At 40.7% G+C, this 25,234-nt stretch overlaps 1 protein-coding gene across 1 annotated transcript in view; it reads left to right on the top strand.

Annotated features, from left to right (window-relative positions):
- The window catches only part of JARID2 (jumonji, AT rich interactive domain 2), a 226,055-nt gene that overhangs the window by 132,834 nt on the left and 67,987 nt on the right, over positions 1-25,234 (top strand). The window lies entirely within an intron of this gene.

Genomic DNA, 25,234 nt, shown 5'->3' with positions numbered 1-25,234 from the left:
AGTTTCTTGATAGCCCATCCCTACTCATTCACTTTATTCATATGTCTTACCTCTATGTATGACAGGCCAGATGTTGACTGCTTAAATACCAGAGGTTCTATGAACCAATGCAGGAAATAATTGCTTCTGTACTGAAAGGCACTTTTCCCAAGCAAATTTGTGTGTCCATGTGAAAGAGGCTTTCTGATGCACATAACCCCATGGTCAATAAGACTCTAGCTAGATGTTTAGGTTAAAATAACTCTTTGTGGCATCTGACTTCTGTTGCCTTCCATGGGCATCTGTGCTGTTGCTTGCCCTTTCTTAGGCTCAGCCAAGTGTCCAGGCTGCTGCCACTGAGATCTCAAAGAGAGGAGCCACCTGTCTGGTCTGAATCTTTTTAGAACCTTCTTGTTTTGTTCCTCCCTGAAAATTACCTTTCTATTACTCTCCTGTCAAGAGAGTAGGACTTTTATGGACAATCTACTTAGATGGCATTTAAAAAAGGCAGATTGGTGTTAAATCCATTGTCCATCAAAAACTGTATCTGGGCAGCCAGTGAGTGTTTTTCTTTCCAAAACTCCATGCTACTTCAGAAGAAATGTTACATGTGGTAGATGTTCCCAGGGATTTTGTCATGTCAGCAGATGGACTTGCTGCTGTGCCCATAGCTGTTTCTGGCTGTTTCTGCTGTTCCAAAGCCAGGCCACTTCATCCTAAATAGTGGAAACACGGATAATCTGAAATATGTATGAGTTTTCTCTTTGGGTTGTGTTACCCTCCTAGGTAAACTGTTGCATCCTCATCAAACACTGAGGCCCGTAAAATCTCCTAATCTTTGTCTGCTCACTCCATGAATAAATTTCCATGATCCTGCAGCATAAATAAGTAAAAATAACAACCCAAACATTTACATGTATTAGAAATGAGTGTCTTTCTGCTTATTTCTACATTCATCATTCCCCCAAAATGAACTTAAAATCAAGACAGGAAGGAAAAAAAAGTATGAAAGTGTATTTTAAAGATCGTGCCAATGCCATGATTCTTTTCTGTTAAGTTAAAGAATGGGATTCTGTTTTAAAATATTGATTCCTAGAAATTAGCCATCCTAGCATTTGTTATGGTCTTATTTTTTTTGAAAAGAAGAGAGGACTTAATGAGAAAACATTCAGCACCATTAAGCATGTGTAATATTTTGGAATTAAATGAAACAAATTGTTTCTTGCATAAAATTAAAATTGGAGCTTAAAAAGATGTCAACAGGTAAAAATAATTCTAGCAAGAATAAAGGCCAAGAATGGAAAAGCAGAATTCTGTTCCTGAAATAAAGATGTAAAATGCTGTGATATTTGGCAGTAAGTAGTTTGCTGAGATTAAGCTTTGTAAGAATTTTATAAAGTAAGGTCACTTTTTAGTGGTCTTTGAAGGACTAGGAAACAAAGGATGTGGGAAGAGAAGTACAGTCTAAAGATTCTTGATGTTTTCTACTTTGTAGTAACAGTGAGCTCCTGATGTCTTAATTCATTCAGTCTAATGTTTGGAATGTAAGGCTGTTTTACTAGAAGAAATATTTTTTTTTGCTGTGACAGGCTGGACATGATTTAGTAGGCTGCATGCCTGTAGCTTCTCCAGTCTCCAAACAAGATCTCCTAAGATCTTGCAGCTAAATGCAAGACCTTGTATGCGTTTTAACTAATAATTAAGCAAGCTTTTGTGGAAGCAGCTAGTTTATTTTTTATGGACATTTAGAGATTTACTATGGGCTGTTTGCATACAACATAATTTCTGACCTGAGTGTTTTGTATGTGTGCTGAATTAAAAGTCAGCCTGGGTTGGAATAATGTTGTCCTATGTGCTCTGCAAAGACAATATTAAGAAAAATACAGAGCACCATTGCAATCTTTTAAATTGAAAATGTAACCTAACACTGAGTTTTAAGTATATTTGGGTGTTTTCTGTGGTTTTTTTTAATATGTATTTGAAGATTGTATTTATACTGTATGCTAGTTTGGTGTGCACTAAACTATAGGAAATCTTCCTCTGTGTTTATTCCAATGGCTGATGTGGACAATGTTTGAGTGGTAGGAATATTTTCTTGGCATCTTCCTTCCAAATGGTTGCGTGAGCATAGGCTGTTGCTGGATTCACCAAAACACTGCCTGCAGTGTGGGTGTTAGTGTTGTTATGGGTCAGATCAAAGCAGATATAATCCCAAGTAGGAAGTGGGTCTCAAGACTCCCAGAGGGATGAGAGGTGTGGGATAGTGTGAGCACTGGTCAGAAGCAGGGCAGTTTTTGTCATTAGCACTGAAGCTTGGAAATGTTGGAATTTTCTAGCTCTTAACTGGATTTGAAAAGCCTGGATTTTTTTTATTATTTTTTTTTCCCCCATAAGTATCTTCTCTAGAATCTTCTCAGGTCTCTTGTGTTTGGTACAGAAATCACCAACATTTTTATATATACAGCCTAACTTAGGCTGGCATAGTGCTTTTCCTTTATTTTCTTCCATTACTGCATCCAGTAGCACAACATCTCCTGAGGGAAGCTATTTTTTTTCTTCTTAACCTGAACATTTGTATTTTTACTATTTTAATGGTATGTTTATTGTTAAATAATTTGTTCAGTAATAGCCATGTCATCATTATGTTTTGATTTTATGCTTTCCTTCTTTGCTTTTCTCTCTTGGTATTTATTCTTGGCTCTGATTAAATAAACTAAAGCTTAAGGGATCATTGACCATGTGGCAAATTCTTTGCAAGGTTGTTTTTTTTTTTTTTCCTTCCAGTTGTATTACAGGCTATTTCCACTGGTAGCATTCTTCTTTCAGCTTGCAGACAAGTTCTCCCCTGAGTTTCACAGTGGTAGTTACTATGGAGATGACTGTCCACTCTTCCTCTTCTCCTCCCTTGCTTTCTTCCTTTCCTGGAACTACTGCAGCTCTTATTTATCTTTTCAATAACGTAAGTAGATTTTGCAGAGACCTGGCTTCTAACATCTCTTGTATTGCAACATGTAGTTTCCCTGTTTTCACTTTCATGAAAAATAGTAGATACTCCTTTATATGAATGAAGAATTTGAGGTATGAGCATAAGAGTGAGGAGATGCCTCGTTAAAAGGGTCACTGCTAGAGCTATTATCTGATTAGATCTTTCTTCACAGTTGAAGAGCTGTTCATCGGAGTTATAATTCAGCAAAATGAATTAACTGGTAATGTGTGTGTATGTATGCTGAGTGTCTAGGATAGCTTTTAGAATTTATTTATTCTAAATGGCAGCTTTTGGAATTCAATGTAAACATATTCTAGGGCAAGTTAAATTTTCTCCGATGAAGTAATGAAAACTTGAGATAACACACTGTTAGCCTTTTAAGTCTGAGAGCCTTTTTTTTTTTTTGCACCTCATCATAATTTTGATAGCTCTTTATGCAGCTTTATACATTCTTTATGCATTCCAGCCTTACAAAAGAAGTGTGGAAGTTTGGGTAGTCAGCAGTTCTGCAACAGAGAGGATATTTTCCTTTCCACATGTGCTGTTGTATTTCTGAACCCCTTGTCTCGGAGAAGTGTTATTTCACTTGGTGTCCATGGTTTGGTGTCAGTGGTTTGTTGAATGACTTGGAAAGAGATTTGAAATGTGCTCTCCAACCAAGAAGGTCTCTCACAAGTACCTGGCCAAGGTGACATCCCACCCAGAAAGCTGATGTTGCTGCACTGCTGTTTTGATGACCATATCTGTATCTTCAGAGGTTTTCTTTCCTTCTTTTGAAAGATCTTGCCCTAGGTGATTATTAATTTAGATGTTTCACTGTTTTCCTTTGGCCTGCTGACCACTGTCATCAGGAGCCTACTGAGAAGTTCCTCTGTTTTACAACTGCGTGAATACCCTACCTTGGGCTGGTGTTCAGATAATGCAAATCACTTTGCCTCCTGTTGAGAGCATTGGGTTGAAATCACAGCCCAATGGCTCACTGTCCAGCCAGGGTATACATGATAAGGAGGATTGTGCTTCCCCTGACCCCATTTTTGCTGGCTCAAAGCAAAGGCAGATGGTTTTGTGCTAAGTTAGTGGGACTGATCTCAGACACAGATACCCTGGGCACCTCAGTGAGTGCACCAGAGGTGGCCATGGGGGAAAGATGAAGAGGAGGAGCATCACCCCATCTGGGTGGTGGCAGGCTATCCTGATCAGCTCAGCTCTCTGGGATAACGATGGTCTTGGATTTGTCTCTTGTGTTCCTCTTTCCTGGTGAGGTGAATGAGAGATTCTGAAACCTTTTTATTGTGCCTTAGATTCTTCCTGGCCCTGTAACAATTTCTTCTGCAAGTTGTCAAGCAAAGTGTGTATTTAAAAAGAAATTATTCTAAAATTGTAATCAACTCTTTTTTTAGAAGGGAGTCTCATGTTTTTCTTTTGCGTACGTCTAGTGTGTTGTGAAAATGAGCAGCTGGGACTTTCTTGATTACTTCTATATTTAGTGCTGTCTTCTTTACACATGCACATTGAAAACCATGAAGTTTTTTTAATAAGGATTGAGAAAACTTTCAACCTCCTTGACCCTTGGGTCAGAAGCCTGAAAACAAGCTGGCCTGCTAATTGCAGTATCTCATTGTGCTTGCACTTTTTGTTTGTCTTCTGCTAGAAAAGTTGACCGCTATTGATTTTTCTTGAAATCTAGTTTATTCCACCCAGATGATTCATAAGAGACCAAGGAGACAAACCAGGTGTGGCACAATTTCCAAGAACCTTGCTTTTATGTCTCTAGGCCTGTGAAATCTTTTCGTTACCTGAAAATAAAGTTTGTAAGTATTGAGTCATACTTAGGTAAATGTTACCATGCAATCAAGGTTTGTTTTTTATCAGTTTTATTTCATTTCTGTTATGTAGAAATCTCAGCACCAAATTTCCACTTGATGCATGTGTTTCATGATGTACCAGTTTAAGAATATTTAATGTATATATTTATATATATAAATATATATATAATTTTTACATTTAATTGCGTCCAGTTTCCAAATGGACTGCAAAATAAACTTTAAAGGTGAATCAGATAAGAAATGGTAAAAACAGGGAAGACAGCATTTGAGGAAAGGCCATGCTGTTCTTATCAGGAGAATTAACTGGAATAATTTGGTAAAAGAACAGATTAAAAGTTGTTTATTCCTTGAAGCTTACAGTCACAGGACCCTACTAGAACATAAATTAAAGCATTTGTTCCTCTGTGCAAGTAAAATGATACCACAGTATCTCCTTGTAGCCTAGTACATTAGATGCAGGATGGGGAACATTCTTGTTCAAATTCTTGCCTTATTGTGTGGCCTTGCACATCACTTAATCACTATTATCTCTCTTCCATCTTCAAAATTAATGGACAGAGTTTTGGGGAATTTAAGTAATACTTGTTTATTGTTTTGAAGAATAAAGTAAAACTAAATTCTATTACTTATTTGTATGCTTTATTTATATACACGTCTGGTTTTGGACTTAACGTATTTATGTAACCACTTCCATGTTCTGATACTAAATTAATGTAGATATTCATAAATAAAAAAGAAATCTCCCTGAAGGAGGATTTTGAGAGTGCTCTGTCAGCACAACTATATCAAAATCCATTTCTAAATAACACGAGTTAAATCCTGGTTCCACTGAAAGACAGTGCTTATTCGTTATTGATTTCAGTGGCTCAGATGTTCTACCAAGATGTCTGCAGGCTGGAGAATGCTATAAATTAAGAGCCCCTGATTTTGACTACACTTGGAGTAACCCTGCTTAATATCTTTCTATTTTTCCAGATTCTTCAGCAAAGGGTCTTGTTTATTTTCCTTTTCAATTATCTTATTCTTTGTATGCTGGAGTTTTACACCACAGAATGAGCCATCAGAAAGTATTGCCATGTACTCTCTGCCATGTATGTCTCCAGGCTTTTACCCATCTCATGTCAGCTTTCTACCTCTGTTGAAGTTGGTTAGTGTAAAATTGTTTATTGAATCGATAGCTGCTGATTTGGGTCTCATTCTTTTTGATTATTTTAGTTGTAGAGAAAGACATCCTCTTCACCCACAGGTTGCTTGTTCAAAGCCTTTTGTGCCGAGTATGTGTTGGTGTTGAAGGTCCTATGTTGCATCATTTCCTCTGAAGCTACAGTGTACGTGCAGGGTTGCTAATTCAACAGGAGTACAAAGAGTATGTGCCATTCATAGTAAGAATGGAACAATCTCCTTTACGTTTTTATTTGGTGTTACAGGGCAATTCAATGAAAATAGCTCAGGTAACAGAAGTGCCCCAGGTTTCCTCTAAACAGTGTTGTGCTCCTCTTATTTCAGTCTTAGAAATTTTCCAGTGTGAAACTACTCCAAATTATGGTCATTATTTTTGGCTTCTCAGTTGCATCTTCTTGAGCACAGGTTCCCCACTCCTTACTTTGAAACTGTCCAGTTTCAGGAAATTTAACTACTTTAGAATTCTTTGGTGTTGCATGCTGTCTTGCTTCTCTGTCAGGTTTTTACGTGCTGTTCAAAGCTCTGCCAGCCCAGGGATGCAGCTGTATGCTAATTTCCCAGTTTCTACAAAATGCTGGCAGGTCACTGATGAAATACTCAGTCTGCTTGCCATGGAGGAAGGAAGTTTCTGGGCTGGGATGGGGGAGAAAAGCAGGGTCTGGGCCTGTTGCTGCTTCTTGTTTCTTCCCAGCTCTCACAGAGGACTATGCTTTTCCTGAGACAGACTCTGATGTTGTTAGAAATGCAGCTCTGTCACATCATTATTTCTAATTTTTAACATGAAAAAGGCAAGTTGAAAGGGAATTTTTTAGAAGTTCTTGTTACTCCGTCTTCTAAAAGGAAGTGTGAACTTAATCTTCATATACCATATCTTAATATAACAAATTTTAAAGGCTTTTTGGGCTGAAGTAGCATTTGACATGAGGACAGACAACAATATTTTAGTGTCTGGGCAGATTTTCAGACCCTGATACTGTCCACTTGTTCTGATCTCTTCTGTCCTCTGGGTATGATTTTTTTCCCAAGACTCTTGTCACTGCTTAGGGGCATATCCTTTAGAACTTGAAATTCCCAATTTAAAATTTAAAATCAACAAAACCACCTTAAAGTAGAGGCTGGAGGACGCACACACATAATTTTTTCTATTACAAAATTGAATACTCTTAAGTCAAGCACCTTCTTCTGAGGGTGGAAAATTATGGGAAGCTTTCTAGCAACATCTCTCCAGAAGAAAAATTTGTTTTTCTACTAGTAGGTAGTAGTGCAAAATGAGTGTCTATGCAGAGATTTGTTTCCACATTTGCCCCTTCAATATTATAGTACTTACTTTAGATATCAAGAAGGCAGGACTTTGAGAACATGTGTTGAAGATGTAGGGCAGTATTATTTGTGGTCCCAAATATAATGAAGGAAAAAGAAAGTATCTCCTTGTGTTCCTGGATGTTTTACCCTAAGAAGGGTAGCAGAGTTTCTTTTGCTTTTACATTCAGGTTCCTGTTTTCAATGTAGTAAGAACAACATTTTGTTCTTCCGAGGTAACTTCTTCAGAGGCTTTCCTGTAATTTTACGTGAAAAGCACCTAACCCTATAGTCCTTAAAACAGCAATCCATTTTCTGTTTGTGTTCCTCTCTCTAATATTTTAACAATCATTAGACAGTCCAGGATGCATTAATTAGTTGTTGCTTTTATGCTTTGTTTTCTTCCCTGTTTGTTCCTTACTCTGCTGTTTCTTTGGATCATCCCAACCTTTTCTGTTGAAGTGTTTGTCTGCCAGGTTTTATTCAACAAAATCTGCGTGGTTTCCCAGTATGAGCCTTAATGAAAACAAATGTTTACAGCATTTCCTGAGTTTTAGGTGAGCTACCACCTTTAATTACAAAGGGCTTGGAGATGGAGGAGGAAATGCACTGGTCTCATTTGCCTTATTGGCAACAAAGGGTCCTAGGACTGTTTGTTCTCAGCTCATTCAGCTCTCTCTGCTTTGCAGACAAGTGAGACTTTCTGAGCATCTGAATACAGTTTATTCTATCAATTAAAATAGAACAAAACAAAACTTGTCTCTTACATTGCTTAAATACCTATTAAGCCCATGAACGGAATACTAATTTAGGTGGTTTTGTATAATGAGCTGTAAATTTCTGAGTCATGTCGGCCATGGAACCTTTTAACGAGGACGTGGAAAACCCCACAAAAAACCTAATGTCATTCTCAGTTCCTTAATTATTTTAATGAGTGTAGAAATGAAAAGCTCCAAAGCATTGTGTCAAAGTGGTTATTTTTCAGATTGAGTATCAGAGAGAGGATTTATGAAGATTTTCAGCTACATTGCTTAGTAAGGAAGTCTGAGCACTGGTAATACTTAATGCCAGCAGCACACCTCATCAGCTGACAAACCCTGGTGAGTTCTTCAATGGGATGAGATGAGATGGCTTTTTGTGTTTATTCTCTCTTTTTCCCACCCTCCCCTCCTTCTCTATGTATGCCAGCACATATAAATCAGTGGTGTTTAGAAAGGGGGTGTCACAGTGCAGAGCTGCACTCTACTAGCTCAGTAGGTAGGCAGAGGTAGTAACCAAGGTGCACCCATGAGTCGTTTGCCTCTGTGGGTTTGTGTGGATTTTAATTAGGTGACGCAGCGATGCTAGGCACTGCCTGCATTTCAAAACACAGATCTTACTCCAGTGTCGTTTATTCTACCTTTAATACTCCCAAGAGTTACTGGATTCTGCTACACAGAGCCTGTAGAAGATGCTGCTGAGTGCACAGTGACAGCTTGTACGCTCCCCATGCATGGCAGAGAGCGCTCTGCTCATTCCTCTGGAAATGTTGTTATATAATGCAGTGCGGCGCTTCGGCGTGTCTGCTGGGAGATCGCCCCTCTGCTGGAGGGCTGCATTGTTGAGCCAGGTATTTTAAGGATAGAATTTGGCATTACTTAATGATACGTGAAATGTAAATTAATGCATTTATCAGTGCTTTAAATTTTCCAGCCTCGCACAACGAACATACCACAGTGAGAGCTTCATTTTCTCCATAATCTGTGTTACTTCTATTACTTGTAAATGGGCTCATTTTTACTAGGGGGAGAAAAACAAAGGCAGGGAGCCTTGAGAAATGCCAGCTAATAAAATATAAGACAGTTGTGTTTTGTGGTAAACAATGAACATAGTAAAACTGGTGATGCTACAGGCATCTCACATTATTGATGAAAACAGACTGCTTGCTGACATCTGCAGCAACCATCCACTGACTAGTGGTGTCCCAGAGCCCTTCTATGCCATGTGTTAGGCAGAATTGCTGGAGTTCCCATTGTGAAACTTGCAGTTTTTTAAAGGTTTTGGGTGTCCGCACTCCTTAAAGTGCTTTTTCTTTTTTTTTTCTTGCAGATTTATATTTCTTATAGGAAATAAGGGAATAACTTATTTTCTTGGAGATGGTATTTAGATAGCTTATTACTTTAGCAGTCTAAAGTCTCCTTTGATAACAGCTACAGTCCATCTCTGCTGCTCTGGAATAGCATTTCACAGGCTGTAAACCCTTGCTGCTTCTCCTGAGGAGTCCCTGCTCTGTACTGCATCTCACTGCCCAATGCAGGAACTACTCGTTTCCCCAGGTTATGAACACTGTCTGCTTTATAAGCAGATTTGCTGCAGTATCACAGCCTCTGCATCGCGTTGCTCTCAGCATTTGGGAAACTTGGTTTTGGTCCACATTTTTCCTGTAGCTGCTGTTACCCTACTGTGTTATGAAGCTGATTAATTCAGTTTTCCTATTTATACTGCTACATGCACAGTGTTTGTAGACTGATATATTTTTTCCCTCAGGGTTTTTCTTTGAGATTCTATAAATTAAAGTGCCGTATTTTTTCTTTGTATTTCTTGTCTAGAAGCATGACAAGTTGAGGAAGGGGAGAGTAGCACTTTGTTTTATAGTAGTGTTTGAAGGATTAATTTAAATAATTATGAACTCTAGCTTTTGACACATCTCACTTTCCCTGGCACCTGTCTAGATCATGGAGATTCATGTTCTGGGTCAGCTATAACTGATCCAACGACTGCCTTGGTTTTTCCTTCAGTAAATGGAAGGGGAGCAGGAAAAAAATTCCAGAAATACTCTGGTGAGAGGGGAGCGTTGACTACAAGCAGTCCTGCCTTGTTGCTTGTCCCCTACAACCCAGGGAACCTCATGACCACTGAGGTGGGGACTGACATGACAGATCTCCATCTCTGCTTCTCTTGGCTTGTTGAAGAAGACATAGGTCACTACTTTTGTTTTGTTTGTTGGGGTTTTTTCCCCCCCTCCTTTCACCTTGAAACCTCATTTCTTCAAGGAAATGATTGGCTGTAATAATGGGCTGCTAAATCCTTCTAAAGGAACTGCTTAGTAAAACTGATGCTGGGCTAGGACTTGAGTGACAGCAGCTGCTTTGCTTTGCATCTGCAACTTGAGAGTGATGGCACTCCACTGATTTTTATTGGATTTAGAAAACCTTCTTTAACGGGCTAGGGCTGGAAATGGGCTTAGACTCTCAGTTCCCTCAGAGGCATATTTTGCAGGTATTATGGTGTCAGATTCACATAGTTGGTGGGATGGGTTTCTTACTAAGTCTGGAGGAGTGTTGAGTTTTGTTTTTTGATAATTTTTAAAGCTTTTCTTTCCCCTCAGGGAAGGGGAGAGGTTTGTAAAATGCAGTTAATTATGATGGTTTATTATCTCATTAAATTATTAAATACCTTATGCAAAGCTCATTATAGTAATTTAAAAATCAGCTATTTCTATTTCTGATCTTTGTCTCCAGTCCTTGTTTTTTATTGCAGATTGCATATATATGTATCTGTGCACGTGTAGATGGATGTATACAAAACTGAATAAAATAAAACTTACTGATATAGTTTAATTTTATTCAGCTTAAAGCTTTGCAAATCAGATCAGTCACATAGCACTGGCTAAGGTCACACAACGGCTATGAAGAGGGATATTGTTAGTGAGCCAGTTATCTCTCATGTAGCTTCTGATCTTACAGATTTATGTAACAATGATGCATGGAAGAGCCGGCACACGTCCATAGCTGCCTGGCTGCAAGGAGTCCTTCATGGGTGGGAAGAGCCTTGGTGTATGCACAAAAATACAGATTAGCATGTTCAGCAAAACTTGTACCTCGATTTTGAACCCTTTGTGAGGCCAAGGATATCTCCATCTGGTGTGTTTATAATATTGCCCATATAGATTCAAAATATGAAGTTGAGTCAGTACCTTTTCTGAAATATAGAATTTGAATATTTAGAAATGTAGCTTACATTTGTAAGACAAAATTTTCCTCCTTCTGCAATAGAAAGCCATCTCAGAAAGATAGCACGTCATGGAGTAAGTTGTGCTGGAATTTAGGATAGCTTTAGAAATTATTTTGGATTTACTGATACAAAAGCATTCAAGTCTTAGCAGTAGTGCTTTCCTGAGATTTCTAGATGGCTTATGTTAATTTAGCTCAAGATGTAGCTTTTAAATTAATGAAGTTAAACTGGCACAAGAGGCTGTATGGACAGGCTGTCTTTTTGATTTATCTGTCAACAAGGCACTGGTTTAACCTGCTCTTAACCCATAACAGTCCACATGGATTAGAACTGATTTAACAAAACTTACTTAATTAAACTGGGGCAATCTTGTGTTGCCAGCAAGGCCTCAGGAGAAGCATCTCTAGTTCTGCCTTTTGGCATTTTCTTCCCTTGGTAATGGTGTGATAAGAGATGCATTTATTTTATTTGTTGACTTTGTTGACTTAATTCTCACCTTCAAGCTATTAAGATTTTCTTTAGTGCTAAGGGCAGTCACTTACACAACCCTTTGTGGTTACATTTGTTTGTTATTTTGAACAGTGTCCCTAGCAACCAAACCCATAATTAATATACTTTAGAGAAAATACTCAGGGGTTTTATGAAATCTTCCACGTATTTGTTTACCTGTGGTTCAGTGGTTGGCTGGGTATGAAAAGGGATGGCATATTTTGTTAGATTTCTGCAGTTTTCTAATCAGGCACGTTGTCAGCCGCATTGCTGTTCTCTTCTCAGTCGTCTGCTCCTTGCACAATTTCCATTCTCAGGGAACTTTCACTTTCCTGAACACACTGCCAGCTCTTTGCACTCCCTCACAATGTTTCACTTTCTTTATTGCTCCTGGTCTTATTGCCTGCTCTCTCTTACTGCTCGGGTGCTCTTTCCAAGTTGACTTCTTTTGTTCTTCAGCAGGGTTTCGTGGGGTGTTTTCACCAGTTGCCTTTCAGTTGCACGGCTTTTGAGAGCTAAATGGACTGGTGCTGAGACTTCATCAAATGTTCACCAGCGGTCCCAGCTGAAGTAATTGCCAATTTCTTGCTGCTCCTGTGTGAGATCACTCTGTCACAACCTACTGAATGGCCATGTGCCAAACAAGCCTCAGGTCCTCATCTGATTTAAACGTGCATGGGTGTGCGCACACATCATTTTTCATAGGATTTTAATCTTTCTGCCTACCCTGCTTTGGTCAACGTCTAATTTCAGCCTTGGAAAAGGACAGAAAAGCAAAGTGATTTGTCTCTCAGTGAATTTAAGTGTTGGCTTGGTGCTGTCGAGGAGGAGAGGCAGCATTGGGAAAAGCATCACAGGGTTCTGGATCTTTTTGGACAGATTTACAAGACTGTGAGTAGTGAGGTGGGGTTTCCCTGCTGAGGGGCCTCCTGTCCCCCAGATCCAGAGCCACAGGAGAAAGGGCTAAGTGGACTGCTGATGGATTGTGGCAGAGGCAGTTTTGACTTCGATGGGGTTTGAGATGAGCACGGCTGTACTCAGAAAAACGCAGATCTGGGAAGAAGTTTAAACTTAGGTATGCAGTCTGGTTTTGGGAGGATCAGGTTGCAAATAAAATACAAGTGCTAGGATGCAGCAAGGAGCACAAGGTATGCACTGGGACTATCATGTTTGAAACTCAGTGTTGCAGTTCACATTTGAGACTAGGTGTCAGAGGTGTAGAGCAGGCTGCCGTGTGTGTACATATGCAGCAGGAAGTACTTAAGTGCTAGGTTTAGTTTGTAATGCGATGCAGTGAGGAAGGCAATCTTGCTGCCTGTCACAGAGCCAGGTTACCACTGGGTTAAAATGGTCTCCTCTCTAAGTATTGAATTAATTAATTATCAGAGTGTGTTTAGTCTAATGGAGACATCTACTGAACATGACCTGAAGGTTGTTGGAAGCATGTGTTCCTGGAAATTCCAAGTGGTTGGCTCTTTGGGCCATTCCTTTACTCTAGCTGTCAGGTATCCCCTCAACGCTGGGTGCTGGCATGAGGTGCTGGCCAGACACAGGTGGTCAGTGGCAGGGCAGGACAGTCACTCTTAAGGGGCATTTCCAGAGGAGCCCAGTGCAAGCCAGAATGCCAGCCAGTGCTGAGCAGGATGCTTCTCCCATGCGCAGCAGGTGCCCGCCTTTCACCAAGTGTCACTGTCAACACGACAGCAACTGGAATTCCATCCTCTCCTTCCTATTTTAAACAATTGTAAGCTGGGGCTTACAAGGAGGAGTGGTGGATGGTCTGCTGATGGGAACAGAAGGGCAGGAAATCAGACTTTTTCATTATTAAAAAAGAAGAAAACTCCAAGATTATAAAGTAGAAAACCCCACTCAGGTTTGTCTTCCTTGCGGCAAAGTCTTAATGGAGTTGACAGCAAAGGGGACTACGCTGGCATTGCTGCCAGGCACATTTTTCGTTCAAATTTTACAGTTCAGTAACTGATGTGTTTCTCAGTCAGCTTAGGGTGATCTTAATACAAGGTGCTACTGTAAAAGGCAGTCCTGTTCTTCCCTCCTGTGAGTTCTTACCACCTCTTTTGTGCCAACACCAGCACTTTTGTGCCTATGAAACCCAACATGACAAAGAAAATGATCAGCCTATGAATTAATTTTTAGCTGGGTTGACTTCCTCAGCCAGCTGATTATGGGATCTCAAGAGCTCTTGTGCTGGCATAAGCAGGAACATGTGGCTGGAGATGAAGGTAAGAACACCATACCATTTTTCTGCAGCAGCCCTTGCTGAGACCAGTTAAACCAAACTGAGCCTCCACATTTAGGACAGAAAGATGCAAGTGGGGCGATGCAGTGGTTTGCTACTCCAGAAAGATATGGTCCCACTCCCTTTGCCCTGCTCCTACCTCAATGTTGCATTCCTATCCCTTCTATCCAAGTCCACAATGAGATGCAGGACTAGAAGGAATATGAATGTTCCTTTCTACTATCAACAAGCTCTTAGTTGTCTGGATGGTACCATCAAACATCAGGCATCCTGATGCTGACATACTGCCATATCCTAAGAATAAGAGTAAGGAGGGTGTTGGGGAAGATGAAACATTGCTAAATCTTATTCTGTGAACAAAGTCTTCTCAGTGGGTCTGTATTTTTGTCACTTCTCCGACAAATCTGTGGTGTGTAACTCACAGTTTATATGTGTGTGTGTTTTTACTATCATTATCTGGTAACAAAGTGAGTTCAATATGCACCTCATCTTTTTACTAGAGTCTCCCAGGATGGGAAGGCATAACACACGTGGCAAGAAGCTACTGCAGGTAAAGAAAGAAAGTCTGTAGGGAAGGCTATAGATTGTGGTGGCATAGGAATTGTGACCATAGTTTCCATACATATAATTAGTTTCCAACTACTTTATCTGGCATGCAGCAGGAAGAGAAAGACGGCATGCTCTGGCAGTCCAGCCAGCCCCCTTATAAGATTTAGCTTCCCTCAAAGAAGAGGTGCAGGGTGAATGGCCCCTTTCCTTTTCAGGCCAGTTTGACTGGTAGCAGGATGTGGCATGGCTTGAAAGAAGCCCCGAACAGAGTTACCCAGGACAATTGACTGCGTCTGCCTGATTGACTTGCAAGAATGGGCTGTTTGACTCCTGGGGAGGAAGCATGGAGAGGGTCGTGGTTTCCTTCCAAGAGAAACTTAATGCAAAAAATTACAATGAGAAGAAGAAGATACCAAAAAAGTGAAGATAGTACCTGCTACTTTGTCTTTTATCTTCAGAATTATGTAAGGATAGTAAGTTTAACATTATAAAATATACTGATTTTTATTTTATTTTTTTTCCCTTTGATAGCTCATTTATGGCTTTCTATTTAGTAATCCTTTTTGGCAAGATGGAGAATGTGATTGATGGGTGTTTTATGCAAAAGTGATCACTGCTGCTTATCGGAATAAACTTTGTGCAGCAAATATAGGATGTCTTGTCTTTTCCCCTCCTCCCCACTGTGCGTCTAAATGTGTTGTTTTACAAGAGAAATGTTGAGTTCCTGGTAATAACCAGATGGTAGAGGAACGTTTGAAAAGCTGACCCCATGGGACGTGCAGATATCTGGTTTCAGGTGTGGTTAAATTGCAAGCTGCAGCCTCTGCAAGAGGTTAAAATGCCCACAACCTACTGACCGTGTGACTTCTATCACTTCCTGCTAGCAGATGGAAAACTTTATTCAAATGATAGGGATTAATGGCAGTCTTAATTGAACAGGAAGTTTTTTAGCCATCCAGATGATGGCTAAAGTGATCCATACACTGTTACTTCTGACATCTCTGCCAGAAGTAATCTCTGGCTTTCTGGCTTGTGCAAGTTGCTTTTAGGGCAAAGGCGAAAGATTGCAAAAATTGAGGTTTGCATGTTTTTCTGATATTGGAAAATAAGAAGTGCGTCTAAATGTGTTGTTTTACAAGAGAAATGTTGAGTTCCTGGTAATAACCAGATGGTAGAGGAACGTTTGAAAAGCTGACCCCATGGGACGTGCAGATATCTGGTTTCAGGTGTGGTTAAATTGCAAGCTGCAGCCTCTGCAAGAGGTTAAAATGCCCACAACCTACTGACCGTGTGACTTCTATCACTTCCTGCTAGCAGATGGAAAACTTTATTCAAATGATAGGGATTAATGGCAGTCTTAATTGAACAGGAAGTTTTTTAGCCATCCAGATGATGGCTAAAGTGATCCATACACTGTTACTTCTGACATCTCTGCCAGAAGTAATCTCTGGCTTTCTGGCTTGTGCAAGTTGCTTTTAGGGCAAAGGCGAAAGATTGCAAAAATTGAGGTTTGCATGTTTTTCTGATATTGGAAAATAAGAATGAAATGATCTGTTAAAAACTTTTTTTTTTTTTTTTTTTTTTCCTTTTAAAAACAAAAAGCACAATTGCAGAGAAAAGGCTGCTCAAGGGGAAAGGAGAATTTTCCTCCAGTCACATGGCTTTGATCTTGCATCCTCTTGAGTTTTAGTGGTTGGTCAAATTACCAGGGAGGGAGCTGCTGATATGTTTGGTGGTTTTATTTGGCATATCATTCACCATTCAGTCTGAATCTGCAACTGTTTTGAAGAGGAATATGGAACAAAGGACAGCACTGAATTTTTCAGGAGCCGGGGTGTTGTGTAGTGCTGGAGGGTGTCACATGAGTAAGGAAGTGGGAAACTTTGTCATCTGAACTGTGCTGGATTGTTTAATGTCTCCTGGTTGTGAACTGGGAAGCAAACAGGTTTTGCAGATGTCCCTCAGATGTCTGAGAATGCAGAAAATGATACTGGGAGGATATTGAAGTAGCATGGTGTGTTGTGCTAAAAGTAGCTTTGACTTCTGTGTAATTAAATAGAGGGAAAATATTAAGGTTTATTAAAATGGGCAGATTTAAACATTCTGTAGGCTGCCTTCCATAGTGTGGGAAATGTTTTTGTAGGGCCAGAAGGACTTTTGAAAAAAAATCTGTGGTAGATAGCAAGGTCCCTGTTACACGTAATCCAATGCAGACAGAAGGACTGTGTTGCAGAGCAGGTGAAGTGAAAGGGGAGGCCATTTCGTGCCCATCGGTTTCCCCACATTGACTTTGCTGAGTATTAGAAAACTGGGAGGATTGCTTCAGTTTCCCACCTGCAGCCGGTCCAGGCAGAAGGGCGTTGCCAGGTCTTTGCCAGTAGGTGGAGACCGTGTAAGTGAACTGGAATTTACATCCTCCTCCCAGTCTGGAAGGTGTTTGTTAGTGTGGAGTTCACCTTGTTTACCTTCAGCACATGGGGCAGGGTTTAAGGTGAAAAAGAAATTTACATTTTTGTGGTCTTCCCCTTGAAGAAGAATTTGTCGGGATGTAATGCTCACTGAGACATCTGCTAATGATTATTAGAAAACATTAAAATGTGATTGAGGTTTGTTTTATTTTCCTTTTCTGCTACTGTGGTTTTGCAAAATGGCAGGCCTAGCCTAGTGTTGCTCCTTGGTGATGTGCTTCCTGTAAAACTTGCTGGTGTGGGGTGATGGGGTCTGGTTTAAGCTGAGAAGTAGAAGTCTTGGGTCATGCGACCAGAAAAAAGGTGTCCCCATTTCTGGATGCAGGGACTGGTAACACAAGTCTCTGCTTGGCAAGTGCTTCTGTAGGGTATCTGTGCTCAGCTGTGCTTGATGAGCAGCTTGTGGTGTGCTCCAGTGAAGGGAACCTTCAAATGGAGATAAGAAATGCTGCAGAAGAACAGCTCCAGAATATGGCACAAGAGCAGAAGCAAACTGCACAGGAAGGAGTGTGGGGAGGAATCAGAAGCTGTTGAAGGTGGCATTGCTGCTGAAATAAGTGCTTATCAAAGGGCAGTCAGTACGTGACTCCCACTGTAGCTTAGTCCCTTAGAGTAAACTTGCTTGTCTGTATTAGTAGCATAAACTGTCTCTAGTGAGAGCATTCTGCAGCATGCATAGCCTAGGGAAACAAGGAGAGAGCTGTATCCAGGACACAGCCCCCTCCAAAATGGATTGCTGCCATACATTCCTGTTTCTTGTTCCTTCTTGGTGGGAATGCTTTTGCATTACTATGCATGTTTGTAGCTTGTGTGAGCATATCTGAGCTCGCCCAACTGAGTGCTGTTGGCTGTGTCAGTGAAGGTGTCAGCAATGACCAAGACCTTGGGAAGAGTGTTGTAAGACCCGAAGTGAAGTCTCTGCAGCATTGTTGTTAGATTCCCATGTGGACTGACGAATTTGAAGGATTAGCTTGGGTGGCTTCATGCTACCTGCAGTGTGGTTGCAGTGTAGGCACAGCTGAAGTACAGCCCATAGCAGTCAAAGGTTAATGTACCAGGGCTTCTGTTCTTAAACTAGAAATAAAGTGACTCCAAAATGGGAATTTTTAAGAACCATTGCAGGACAAAGGAAGAGTGACACCACCTGTCCCCAGTATTCAGAAGGCTCTCTTCTGCCATCTATTGCCATGTACAGCTCACCACATGCCTGTATGGAGGAGAAAAAATCCTCTCCAATCCCAGGTGGCACAACCCTGGAGAAAATGGATCTAAAAGATCTGTTGTATTGCTGAAATAGATTGTCAGGTTCTTAAACTTATAGAGGAATAAGCCTTTGGACCAGGATTTATGGACAGCCTGTAGAAGAGTTGCTGTAGTGTGACTGGATAACAAAGGCAGATAACTGTAAGAAACAAACAGCTTTTTGGGAGCTTCATTCAGCTGCCACGTCCTCATTTGCTCATGGTCCCAATGTTCCTTCTTCCTGGGCAACAGCTGATAAATCCTCTTGCTTGCCACAGCTACCAGCTCATGGGATGAGGTGGAAGTGTTTGAGTATTTGGGGATAACTGGTGCACTTAAATCTAAATCAGTCTTTCTCCAGCAGCTGAAGGCTGGGCTTGAAGCATCCTATCATTGAGATGCTTGAATGTAGATACGTGTTTTTGTAATTGTATTGTTCTGGAGTTGCACCTTGATATCTTGGCGTCCTGTTTTGGTCTGAACATGATGAGAGCACGTGAACCTGTGCATAGCGCTGCAGAGGTGCAAATTGTGTATGATAAGTGTAGGACTGGTCCTGCATTAGGTCCAACTAAAACTGGCAGTAGGATGAGAGGAGAGCCATGGTCCTGGAGAAGGGCTGCAAGATTGACTAATTATGCTTTCAGGTTTTTGGGTTGTTCCTCGTTCCTCTCTTGATTCTGTGTATCTTGAGGTCTGCAGAGGGGACCCAAATTCACATTGGGAAATCCTACTGCTACATCAGGGAAGCGTCAACATTCTCTAGCCACCATGGGTGTTTCAAGACAAAAACCAAGGCCATTTAGTACCCAGTGTCAATCTTCTCTCCCAAGGTTATGTATACTACTAAAACACCTGAACTGTGTGGATCTATAGCAGAAATCTGAATGCAGAGTTAGTTTTCTACAAATCCTTCTATAGCATCTAGGATGGTCTTCAGTCTCTTAGGCAAGACCTGTGTCCCTGTGTCATTGTGACTGCTCGTATATGCTAGGTGGAGTATGTGGTGGCTGAAGTTGTCCAGTTTCTCCATGGTGGGAGGTGGTAAACAGTGTCCATGGGCTTTTAAGAACTCCCACTTTCCCTCAGGCTGTCTTGTATGCTGCTTTGACAGTTAGCTACTTCAGTTAGTGGGTATAAGTATCTGCAAAACTTAGCTAAACTGCCAAAGTGCAAGAAGTGAAGCAATTTTGGAGACTGCAAATACCTTCTTCTGATCAGAGAGCATGGTCAGGAAAAATAAGTGATTCCAGAATTCGTGATTATTTTAGCAGTTTTTAGCAAACAACTTCACATTGCTAGCTCTACTTTGAACTAGTCATTAAGCATTTGGGCTAGTTCCATTCTCATTCATTAAATGGCAGAAAGTTTTGTGAAAAGCTGCAGATTGTGGGAGATTGGAGAACATTTGAAAAGATGGATTGTTTTGCAAATCTCTTCCCAGTCAAGATGCTTAGGTATGAGGAACCTGGAATTTATTAAAAATAGATTATTATGAATATATAAGTATTATTGTTCACTTGGGTGTATTGTTCCTTGTGCATGTTTTACAGTACTTATGCTTTGCTTTCACTTAGGAGTTATGGAGTAATAAACTGAAAATAGTAAAAAATTTGTACTGATGTAGAACTAAATCTCACATACTGATAATTTAATACTTGGTTTGTAGCCAACACAGCATGCACTGTTATCTGGACTATTAACATTTACCATATTTAACACAGACTGGTGTTACTAGCCTGAGCTTTGCTTAGCAAAGAAAAGACTGCCTTTGTGTAGTAGGTGTTTCCTTCCTAAAATAGTCCTTTTCTATGAGTTAAAGGAATGGTGCTAGGATATTCTATTTTAAAAGACATTTCTGAAGCAATTTTAGCTAACTCAAATGGTATTTTTTTTATCATAAAGAATGCAATTTGCTTAAAATATTCAACTAAAAATAAAGTCCAGTTTAGAAAAACTTCAAAAAGTGTATTTTGAGTTGGAGAGAAATGTTTTCCAATTTAGTCTGAGTTTATACACTCAGGATATTTTTATTATGGAGTTTAAGTCATTGCCTCTAATTTGCTGTCTAAGACCTAGACAATTTGTTCAGTAGAGGAGAGGATTATCTGAAGGAAATGAGGCTTCCCTAAGCTGAGGTGTTTTTGAAATTTGTGTCATAGGTAGTTTCTCAAGAGCAGTAGAAGGAAAATAACATTCTGTTGAGAGAATGGGAATTATTATTTATTTTTAAATAGTCTAGAATTTCTGGCTGTGTGTTGGATGTTTGCATGATATTTTGATGTATTATTTTGAGTTCTTCCCCCATCCTTTTCCTTCTTGCAGATTTTTTTCTGTTTGTGTATTTGCTAGTCTTCAGAGAATGGTAAAATGTTTTGGATTGGAAGGGACCTGAAAGATCATCTAGTTTCAACCCTGTGCATGGGCATAGACACCTCCCACTAGACCAAGTTGCTCAAAGCCCCATCCAACCTGCCCTTAAACACTTCCAGGGAGGAGGCATCCACAACTCCCATGGGCAACCTGTGCCAGTGTCTCACCACCCTCACACTAGAGAATTCCTTCCTAATGTCTAACCTAAATCTCCCCTCTACCAGTTTAAAGCCATTACCCCTTGTCCTATCACAACATGCCCTTGTAAAAGGTCCCTCCCCACCTTTCCTGCAGTCCCTCTTCAGGTATTGGAATGCTGCTGTAAGGTTTCCTTGGAGCCTTCTCTTCTCTAGGCTGAACAACCCCAACTCTCTCAACCTGTCTTCTTAGGAGAGGTGCTGCAGCCCTCTGATTATCTTCATGGCCCTCCTCTGGACTCACTGGTACAGTTCTATGTCCTTCTTATGTTGCAGGCTCCAGAAGTGGACACAGTACTTTACGTGGGGTCTTGCCAGAGTGGAGTAGAGGAGGAGAATCACCTCCGTGGACCTCCTGGCCACACTTATTTTGTTGCAACCCAGGATATGGTTGGCTTTCTGGGCTGCAAGCACACATTGCTCATGTTGAGCTTCTTACCAACTTAACACTCCCAAGTCCTTCTTCTCAGGGCTGTTCTCGATTCATTCTCCAACCACTCTGTATTGTGCTTGGGATTTCCCCAACCCAGGTGCAGGAGCCTCCACTTGGTCTTATTGAACTTCATGTGGTTGGCATAGATTCACCTCTTAAATCTGTCCAGGTCCCTCTGGATGGCATCCTGCCCCTCCAGTCAGCTTGGTGTCATCAGCAAACTTGCTGAGGATGCACTGAATTTCACTGTCCATGTCACTGACAAAGATGTTAAACATCACTAGTCCCAGTCCTGACCCCTGAGAAAAGCCACTTGTTACTGGTCTCCACTTGGACATTGAGCCATTGACTACAACTCTTTGAGTGCAACCATTCAGCCAATTCCTTATCCACCAAGTGATCCTGTCTGTCAAGTACATGTGTTTCCAATTTAGAGACAAGGATGTCATATGTGACAGTGTCAAATGATTTGCACAAGTTAACGACATCAGTTGCTCTCCCCTTATCCACTCCACCATAGAAGGCCACCAAATTTGTCAGGCAGGATTTGCCCTTAGTGAAGCTGTGTTGGCTGTCAACAATCACCTCCTTATTTTCCATTTGCCTTAGCATAGTTTTCAGAAGGTTCTGTTCCATGATCTTGCTTGTTACAAAGATGAGGCTGACTGGTCTGCAGTTCCCCAGGTTTTCCTTTTTTCCCTTTTTACAAATGGGGATAATATTTCCTCTTTTCCAGTCTGTGGGAACTTCACCTGACTGCCATGACGGCTCAAATACAAGGGATGGTGGCTTAGCAACTTCATCCACCAGTTCCCTCAGGACGTGCAGATGGATCTCATCAGTTCTCATGGTCTTTTTGCACCTTCAGGTCTCAAACCTGATTGATTCCTACAGTGGGTGGTTCCTCATTCTCCCAGTCATTGCCTTTGCCTTCTGTGACTTGGGCTTTGTGGCCTGAGCACTTGCCAGGGAAGACTGAGGCAAAAAAATCACTGGGTACCTTAGCCTTCTGCAAATCCTGGGTAACCAGGTCTCCTGTTTCCTTTCAGAGAGGGCCCATCTTACGTAGCATATGCCCTTTCAGTGAGGACAGAGTGAGCAATTTATTTTGAGGACACAGGCTTTTTGTTCTTTTTGCCACTTGTGCCAGTCTGTCTCTTGTTGCCAAATGCTCACTAAATAGGTCATTCCAGCGGAAATCATTGCATTAACAAGCAAAGAGCAAAGCCACACTGGTGATGTTATGTGTTTATCACACACAAAATGTCTTTCTGCCCACTTTTATCACTTCCTTACCTATTCTGCCTTGCCCAGAAGTGGTGTGTGAGTGAGTATGACATGCTGCTACACTTGATCTAATAGGAGGAGGGTACCTCCTGTTCTGGCAGCAGCTTCATACTGTATCGAATTAAGTGTAATGTGACACCGTACCCAAAATAATTGGTTTTCTGCTTCTAGAGTTTTTCATGGGGACATATGAGGTTATTAAGATGCATACACTCCTTCACAAGGAACCAGTTTTAAATTGTTGCTCGTGTTTTGAAATTTAAATGTTTTTCCTTTGCTGGTCCACCTTTGAAACTGGTCATCTTTACACAAACCTGGAGCAAAGGCTGCTTAAAAACTTGGCTTTTGTTTCCTACCCTTGGTGCCTCATCCTAATGTGTTGTAGCTACAGAATAGCTTGTTTCTTGCTCACAACTTGCTCTGTGCACCCTCAGGCATCAAAGTAGCAGCACGTGGAGCACATGCCTAACCATGCAAAGGGCATGATTGGTTGCAGAAACCTAAAGGATGCTGCAGTCACAAAAGGGCGTCTTTATTTGCTGGTCTTCGTAAATCAAATTGGTGCTGCTTACACCCTGTAACTGCTCACCATCTTAATAACAAATGGGCAGACCTGTTTTTATGGCACTGGGTAGTTCAAAACATGTAGGAGGATACAGCAAGGGAGAGGAGAAGGATCTTAGTTACATCTGACCATATAGCAACAAGTCTTTGCTGCCTCCCTAGAAAGCAACAAAAGTGGATTGTTGTAGCCTGAAGCTGGGTAGAGGGAAGGTCTGGTATTTTCACTGAAGCACCCATGGGAGTTGTGGTGGGTAGTGAAGGGCCAGTGATCCTGCCAGGACAGGCCAGGCCATGTACCCTGTGGGAAACAGGCAAGCCAAATGAGTAAAGAATTGTTTGTACTGGGGAGGGACAGCTAGTGGAGAGTGTATTTTCAAAGACAGACCAAAGCAAAAGTACTTTCAATTCATTAATTAATTTCATGTGTATGCCGAACTTCCAAGTCCCTAATCCTCTTTTGATGCTCTAGGGAGTGATAATAAGGATGCTGCAAGCAGCCCTGCCTGATCCTTGTTGCAAAGAGTTAATTTTGAACCATGAAACAGGCTTAACCTTTATTTATTGTTGTGGTGGTGGTTGTGGAGTCCTTCTCATGCTTATCTTTGATCACAAAAGATTTGAGCAGGTGATTTCAGGGGTGTGGTGAGTGGTGTTTTTAACAGCCAAGCTAAGGAAGCATATTGATAGGGAAGAATTGCTGTGAAGATAAGAGCAGCAGGCAAGGTTGCTTGCTAACCTTTGTAGTCTGGTTTTTGGCGAGACAATGTTCATTTTGTGCAGAACAGAAGCCAACACAAAGTGTTTTTCTCTGGCCACGTGTGTGGTTTTGGTGCTAGAAATGTAGTTGGTTGGAATGAAATAAAATCCCATTCATCCTACGCAGGAGTCGCCCATCTGCTTGAAGAAATAGAGCTTTGCAAGGCAATCTGAGTAATTTTGGGGATATCCAGGAAGATATAGATGATACTTTCATTCTAGAATAATTGTTCATAGATATGAGGGCATATACGTGTTCAATTGTCTTTATTTCTAGTTCAGAAATTAAAAGCATCGTGTTAAAAAAATTACACTGTGCTATATTTGCCATTAAGGAGATGAAATTAAGCAATAAGAATTGTTGATGAGTTTTATTGTTTGGGATTTGGGGGTGGGATTTGGATGGTAAGGACAAGGACAATTTTATGCAGAGTTTAGGGAGAAAATTGCTGATGCTATTTCTGTTGTCATTAGGGGACGTGTATATATGTATACAAACACTGTTGGGATTTTGCAAGGTTTTTTTTCTATTTTAGCCTCTCAATTGTGGAAGTTAAGGATTCAGTAACAAACCTTTTCTTACCTAACTATTTCAGTTTAATATCCATGAAAAAGTAGAGGTTTGCCAATTACATTTTTCATCCACCCTGAACAATAACTGTGCTTTTCTTAAGTCATAACAGTCAAGCCTGCCATGGGGTGACAGTGCCTGGCTTTTCCTTCAGTGTTATTTGATACGTGTTTCAGTTTGACATTATGTAAATACTCTGCTATTAAGGAAGAAAATGGCATAAAATTGCATCATTTCTCAATGAGGTTTTAAGTTATTTCAGTAGCTTCTCTCCTTTTTGAAGCTGTAATAAAGATCATAATTAGAATCCCAGATGCTTAAGTGAGAAATTAGCATGTTCTTAAATGCTGAGCTGAGTCAGGTTCCCATTGAGACCCCCTCCGGGTATCTGTCCTGCCCCAAAGCACTTTCCCTAATACCAATTTGCGTTCTAGATGTATTAAAGAAAATCATATTCATTGCCACCTACCAGTAAATCAGAGTCTTCAGACAGGCTTGAAATAATTTGCAGCCTGCCTGCCAAAACCACCTGCACCTGTTAATTTCCTACAGCCATACCAGGGTGTGCTCTAAAACTTACCAGAAATTGTCAGTCCATCTCCCAGTACCAGGACTGAGGCAAAATTATTACCTGCATGTCCTTCATTCTTACAAACTTGTCACAAATACTACTTAACCCCACCCTGGACCTCCATCCTTACTGTGCTCTAGGCTGTGGCCAAGGAAACAAAAATCTAAAGGCTCTTACTCTTTTATTTTCCCTGAAAAAAAAATATCTTTCCC

This window comes from Chaetura pelagica, unplaced genomic scaffold, assembly GCF_000747805.2.
Source record: "Chaetura pelagica isolate M959 unplaced genomic scaffold, ChaPel_1.0 scaffold104, whole genome shotgun sequence".
In the NCBI taxonomy this organism is placed as follows: domain Eukaryota; kingdom Metazoa; phylum Chordata; class Aves; order Apodiformes; family Apodidae; genus Chaetura; species Chaetura pelagica.
This window is presented reverse-complemented; position numbering and strand designations above follow the sequence as displayed.